Below are 6,793 nucleotides of genomic sequence, written 5' to 3'. Positions count from 1 at the left end.
ATTAATGGAAGGCTGCGTGGCTGGGCAATGGGTGTGGATGTCACTGCGCCCAGCTGCCTTGACCCTCAGCCCCGCCCCTCAAGATCCATGGGCAGCAGAGGCTGGGCCAGCATGATAAGATGGGCCCATGGGCCCCCGCCAATTGCCCACTCCATTACCTGCTGTCGCCATCACAGTCATGCGGCCTGTGGGCAAATTGGCGCCATCAGCATGGCATGATTCATGAGAACACTGGCGGCCGTGGGGAGGGACTTGCGGGACCCTGTGTGGGTCAGATCAGGGGATGCCGGGTGGCTGTGGGCCAGGGGACATGCAGGGGGACCCCTAGAACTCGGCACCCACGCTGCACTCATCCAAGAACCCAAGGGACTTCAGCAGGAGCGGGGGCGGGGGCGGGAGGGCAGTGACAACCAGGCAGGCATCCAGACCCCACCCCTGCCTGTGCGAGATTCAGCCACCATCCTTGTCCCTTGTGGACCCCTTTCCCCATTTCCCAGCCATTGGAGAACCCCAGATCATAGCCGGGCGCCTGTCAACCCAGGCTGCAGGCTGAGGCTGGAGGATCGCAAATTCAAGGCCAGCCTCCGAAATTAGTGAGACCCTTGTCCTCATCACAAGAACCCTGTTGAAAGGGTCTCCACCACAGGGGCTTATCCCACACCCATGGCACCCAAGCTTGACTGCCAAGAGGCAGCTCTGGCTGCCAGCCGCCTGCACTCTTCTGAACTTGGCGCACTCAGGACGTGGTGGGGACAAGCTGCCAGGGTCCCGGGGCTCCCGTGCACCCCACCCGACTACAGTGCGTTCCTCCAGGCAACCGGGGAGACCCCTGAAGTGACCTGTCCCCTGGGCACCATCCCTGCAAACCAGCGGCCTGGCGGCTGCCTCAGCACAACTGGTGGGGCCACAGAGGCCTGGGAGCGACCTGCAGTGGCAGCATAGGCCACTTGGAGGGGGATAGCCCCACCCTCCCTAGAGAAGCCGAACTGCAAGCGGGGATGAGGTATGGACCTCTGCCTGGTCGTCTGGGCCTCAGGCAACCCATAGCAGAGACCCGCTGTCCCCTCCTTGGGGTTTTCCGGGGCTCCTCCACTGCTTCCCACGGGCGGGAGGACAGCAACCACAAGACTGCAACGCCCATGCTCAGACGCACAGGCACAGCTAAGTCCCGGCTCCGCCCACACCATGCCCACTCCCCCGCCCCCGGGGCGTGGCCACAGGTGCCCAGCTCCTGCACATCAGGACCACAGCAGAGCATAGCGAGGCGCCCCTGGAGGAGCCAGGCGAGGCTCGCAGTAGGTGTGCGCAGGCGTAGGGGAGGCTGACGGCTTGGAACATGGTTAATGTTTAAGAAAACATGGAAGAGGCCGGTTGCGGTGGGGCGGGTGGGGCGCTGCTGTCATCCCAGTGGCTCAGGAGCCTGAGGCAGGAGGGTCCCCAGGTGGGGGCCAGCCTCAGCAACTCAGTGAGGCCCTGTCTCTAATGAGCTGGGACAGGTCGGTGGGTCGGCGCCCCTGGGTTAGTCCTTGGGACCACAACCCAGGAAGGCATGGAAAGGGTTCTCAGTAAAAGTTGCCCCTTGGTGTCAGCCCTCAGCCTCTGGTCCCCAACCTCAAACTCCCCAGACCTCCTCTCTGGAGACCCCCAAACCAGATCAAGGCATCTGTCTGACATTGACTTGGAGACTTATCAAGTGCAAGGTTGAAAAATCGCCTTTGAGTCCTGAGACCCAGCCATCAGGCACTCCCTGTCATCCCATCATCCTCTGCGCTGTCCATGCCATGTCCAGTGTCCTGCGTTTTGGAACTGCACACACAATACTTCTGTCACTGAAGACTTCAGGATACATGCCATCACCCAGTGTTCAGGTATTCTCTTTAATTTGTAGGGACTGGAGATTTAGCCAGGGGTGGCGGATCATGGAGCCACATTCCAGCCCTATTTTTTGAGACAGGAGTTTGCTAAGTTGCTGAGGCTGGCCTCGAACTTGGGATCCTCCTGCCTCAGCCACCCAAATTGCTGGGATTAAAGGCGTGTGCCATAGGGCTTGGATTATGAAGGCTCTTCTCCAAGTCCTTGTAGGCACAATTCTTTTCAGAATTGAGCGGAGAGGGCATGCACATATTCTGGCTTCATGGAAACTGCTAGATCTTTCCTGAAACCAGTCTATTTGCTTGTCATCCAGTTTTTAATGTTTATAGAATGGACAGATGGGTAATGTGGCCCCTGAAGTTTTGGGGCAAGGGGTGAGGTGGGTGCTGGTGTAGTTAGGCCACCCCTGGGAGCCTCCAAGGAGATGCATTGGTGGGTGTTGTGGGTGCTGAACCTCGGGGGGGGGGCAGTGATGACCCTCTGATGGTGCCATATGCTCAGGCACCGCCCCTCATCAGGAAGCTGTGCGTTTTCCTGGGCCACCCACCTGGAGGCTAGGATTGGTGGCTCATGGATATTATGCTCCTGAGGACCAGGCCAGGCCAGAGTGCAGGTGGGGGTCAGTGGTGGAGGGAGCACTGGGAAGGAAACCCAGGGGATGGGAGCCAGGGGTTGCAGCTGACACCAACAGGACCCCTGATTCCTGGCCTCAAGCAGGTCCCTACAGCCAGGGGCCTGGGGTAGGCAGAGCCTCGAGCTCTGCCTCCCTCGAGCTCTGCCTCCCAGCTGACTCCTGGCCTCCTATTGCCGTGGGCCTTATTCTCTTCACCAGCCACCAGAAGTCGGCTGTAGACATGATGGGGGGGTGGATGAAGGTGTGGCCTGAGCCCCAGTCCACACCCCCACACACACCAACGTGCTGTCTCACCCTGGGCTCCATCTGCTCTGCTCTGAGACAGGTTGGCGGTAGCCCCAGGCACAGCCCCAAGTCCCCAGGGCAGAGAGAAAAGGCACAGTGCTTCCCCAGGCAGTAGGTTCCCGACTTGGGGTTTTGGCTTTTTCCTGTATCAGGGACTGAATCCCAGAGCTGCTGGACCACGGAGGCCCACCCCAGCCCTCTTTATATCCAGAGACAGGGTCTTGCGAGTTGCTTAGGTCCTCAGTAAATTGTTGACGCTCGTCTCCAACTCATGATTCTGCCTCAGCCTCTGAGTCATTGGGATGCAGGGGTGAGCACAAGGGGACTCTCTCAGCAGGAGAAAGGCCAGGCTTCAGTCCAGCGCATCTCTGGGGATAAGCCTGAGCAGAAACGAGACCCTGAACCAGCAGTTTGTAAAAAGTTGGCTTTATTTATCATTTATCCGCCGTATCTCAGTTATGCCATTTTGGCGTCCACAGTGACAGTCCCCTGGAAGATGGGTCAGCCCCTGCCCACCCACCCACTGTGATCACCACCTACAGGCTGTAAGCCCAGGCCACACAGGGCCAGCAGGAACACAAGCACCTCTGAGGTCTGGCGCTCTCCAGCCACAGCCCGGGAGCGGGGGACTGGGCCTGCCTGCCAGAGGGCATGGAGTCGCCAGCGGTGGCCTAAGAAGGCCCTGCCCTCTAACAGGTGCAGGAGATAGACGGTGGAGGCCCCTGTGGGCTGGGAGGTGGTTGATGGAGGGCTGCTCTGCTGGGGACTGGGTCTAGACAAAGCCACGTGTGAGAAAGTGCTGGGCCCTGGCTGGGGCGTGGCCCCCCTGGTTCTTGTCCCAGGTCTCTGAGGACAGTGAGCCACCTCTACTGAGCCTTTACAGGGCCCATGCAGAATAGGGGCGCCCTCCCTCCCGAGGGAACCTGCAGCTGCATCTGAGAGGGGCCTCGAGATCTCTCGGAAGGTCCCCAGTTCCATGGTTGACGTCACCTGTCACCACAAATGTCATTGTCTTTTTGTCTCAGACACCAGAGCACCTTCCTGGGAAGCCCTAGACCCAGACCCTGAGCTCTCAGGCCCTGAGCATGAGCCTTCTCTCCTGGCCCCCTAGTGTGGTGGAGGCTGAATGTGGTAAAGGCTGAGAGAGCAGGCCCCTTACTTGCATTTGGTCCCTAAGTGCAGTAAGAACATTCTAGAAACACAGGGGGAGACAGAATACGTTCCTTCTCAGGGGCGCGGGGGCAGCGGCACAGTGAGGACACACCATGCCTGACTGGAGTCAGGACAAGCACACACGGTAGGGTGGTCCCCTGATAGTCCCGAGCTCAGCCAGGCGAGGGTGGAGGTGGCAACCCCAGGCCTCCCTGGATGAGGACAAAGCTACCTGGCACTGACTTTTCTGCTTCCAACACCACCAGCCCTCTGCGGCTCTGCTGGCCTCTCAGCCACAGCCACCATATTTTTTGAAATTTTTTTCAGTCTTGGGAATTGAACCCAGGGGTGCTCCACCCCTGAGACACATCTCTGGCCCTTTTTTGTATTTTGTATTTTACACATGCCCAGCAGCTCCCAGGAGAAACCCTTGCACCTGCCCTGACATGTGTGTTGTGGGTTCTACTTTTTACTGGGGGCTGCTGATCAGTGGATGTAGGGAAGATGGTGAGAACAGTGAAAGCCTGGCATGTTTCTCCCACCCAGTCTACCACTGGACTTGTGTCTTTGTTTAGAGGAGAGGGGACCCAATATCTAATCACCCAGGAACAGCTGAGAGCAAAGCCAGCCTGGGTGAGGCTCTAAGTCATGTGCACACTGATTACATTAATTTCTTTCAGGAATCTGATTATTTAAAAAACTAACGGACAGTCTTCCTGGATCCCGGGTGGCCACAGGAACACTGAGGGCTGCCCTCTATCCATTCATTCGTGGGAACATGCAGGTTAAAAGCCACAGTTCCTCTCCTGTAGGTTGAAATTCTTATGGGGGTCAGAATGCTAATGAGTAAGTGAATCATAAGGGATGTTTATGACAAGTACCACGAGAATGGGGAGAGAGACGGGGCAGGGCCATTGAGAGTGTGGAAATATTAGATGGAGAGAAACTCTCTGGAAAATTTGGTGTGTGAGCCGAAGCTGGCTTCTGTGTGAGAAATGTGTCCATCATGCAGAGCGCATGGCCGGCTCTAAGACTCGGGTGGAAGATGCCCTTGTGTGCTCTGGGAAGGCTCTGGAAATCACGTGGCTGGTGCAGATGGTTGATGGAGAAGGCAGGTGGAAGGACAGAGAAAGGGCAGGTGGACCCCTTTTCTGCTGCTACCATAACTAATCAGCACAAGCTTTCAGCTGAACAGCAGCAATTTCTTCTCCCAGAGCTGGAGGTCAGGAGTCTTGGGACGGTTTGGGTGGGGCTGTGATCCCTCCGCAGACTCCAGAGTAAGACAATTCCCTGAGTTTTCTCTGCTTCTGAGGCTGCCTGAGCTTGGCATGGAGGACTCTTCTCCATCTGCAAAGCACCGGGGTCTCATCTTCAGATTCCTCTCTGTCATCTCGTCCCTGCCACCCCATCTCCTCTGTTATCATCATCTCACTTCTTCTCTGGCTCTGGTCTTGTTGCTGCTGCTGCCCTCTTCTGAGGCCCTCTGTGAGTTCCCAGGTGACCCACAATTCTCTATCCATATCAGGAACCTTAGCCACATCCTCAATGCCCTTTTCTGTGAAAGATGACATGTTCCCAGGTCCCAAGTATGGTGACAGGTTTGGGGAGGTCATTGATCAGCCTCATGGGTCAGGATCTGAACAGATTTGAGAGTGAAACCAAAGGATTTCCATATGTGGTGGATGTGGGTAAAGATGAAGCAATGTACCACAGGCAACCAAGGGGTGACAACTGGAGCAACAGGAAGAATGGAGAAACCATCTTTGCAGAAGCATCAGCAGTGGGAGAAGTGGGGGGACACAGTACCATTTGGGATGCCTGAGGGTGGCCTGGGAAGCTCTGGGGAGAGCATGGTCACTGAGGATTTCCTGTACTGAGGGGCCCCTGGAGCCTGCTCAAGCAGAAGACTATTAGAACCCAGCGGAGGAAAATGCTGCTGGGACATGGAAAGGTTCATGACTTGTCACTGGGGTTTCACAGGAAAGAAAAAAAAAACAGAGATATTTTGAAGAGCCTGAGTTCTCAGTTGAGTGGCCAGGGACTAGAATCTGTGGCGATTTGGACATGAATATCAATGGCATGTTGTCCACTGTGAAAGATTTGTGGAAGATAAGTGTATGTGCACCAGTGTGTGTGCATGTGCAAGTTATGACCTCAACTATACTAAGCTTTGTATAAGAAAAACTATTTTTAAAATTATTCCCCCAAATATATATTCAATGCTTATCTCTGAGAAGTAAGATTTGGAATGATTTATGCTCATTTTCTAAATAATTCACAGCATGCAATATTAAAATTTTATTCCCTGAGACGAACACATCAGATGGAGATGACATCACCCCAATAGAAACAATCTTAATTGGGCACAAAGAATGTTTCCTACTTACCAATTGAATCCTCCCCAAACCAGAATCCATTTTCGTCTTTGAAACTAGGGGTCCATTTAAGGATCAAATAATTTAACATTTGTGTATCAGTTGAGGTGGGTTTTGCTATAGATAATAAAGCATGACCACAGTAGCTCAAAAAGAAAAACTTATATTATTTATATACTGAGATGCTTGGGAACAGATCATTTTAACATTGGCCCAGGTCTCAATAATGTCTACAGTAAGGCTTTTGATTTTTCAGCCCTTTTGCTCATGGGCTCAAGATGTCTGCTGCAGCTCTCACCATCATAGCTATTTCAAGGCAAGAAAAAGGGGAAAGAGAAAAGAGGGAGTAAGAATCAGCAAATCAAATACCTTTTTAAATATCATCAGAAGAGTTCTATGTCTATTTTATTGACTAGCCTTTGGCCAGTGCAACAAAATTATGAGCAAAGAGAAGGGTGTTAAATAATAAATGCTG

Source organism: Callospermophilus lateralis, chromosome 9 (genome assembly GCF_048772815.1).
Source record: "Callospermophilus lateralis isolate mCalLat2 chromosome 9, mCalLat2.hap1, whole genome shotgun sequence".
NCBI lineage: Eukaryota > Metazoa > Chordata > Mammalia > Rodentia > Sciuridae > Callospermophilus > Callospermophilus lateralis.
This window is presented reverse-complemented; position numbering follows the sequence as displayed.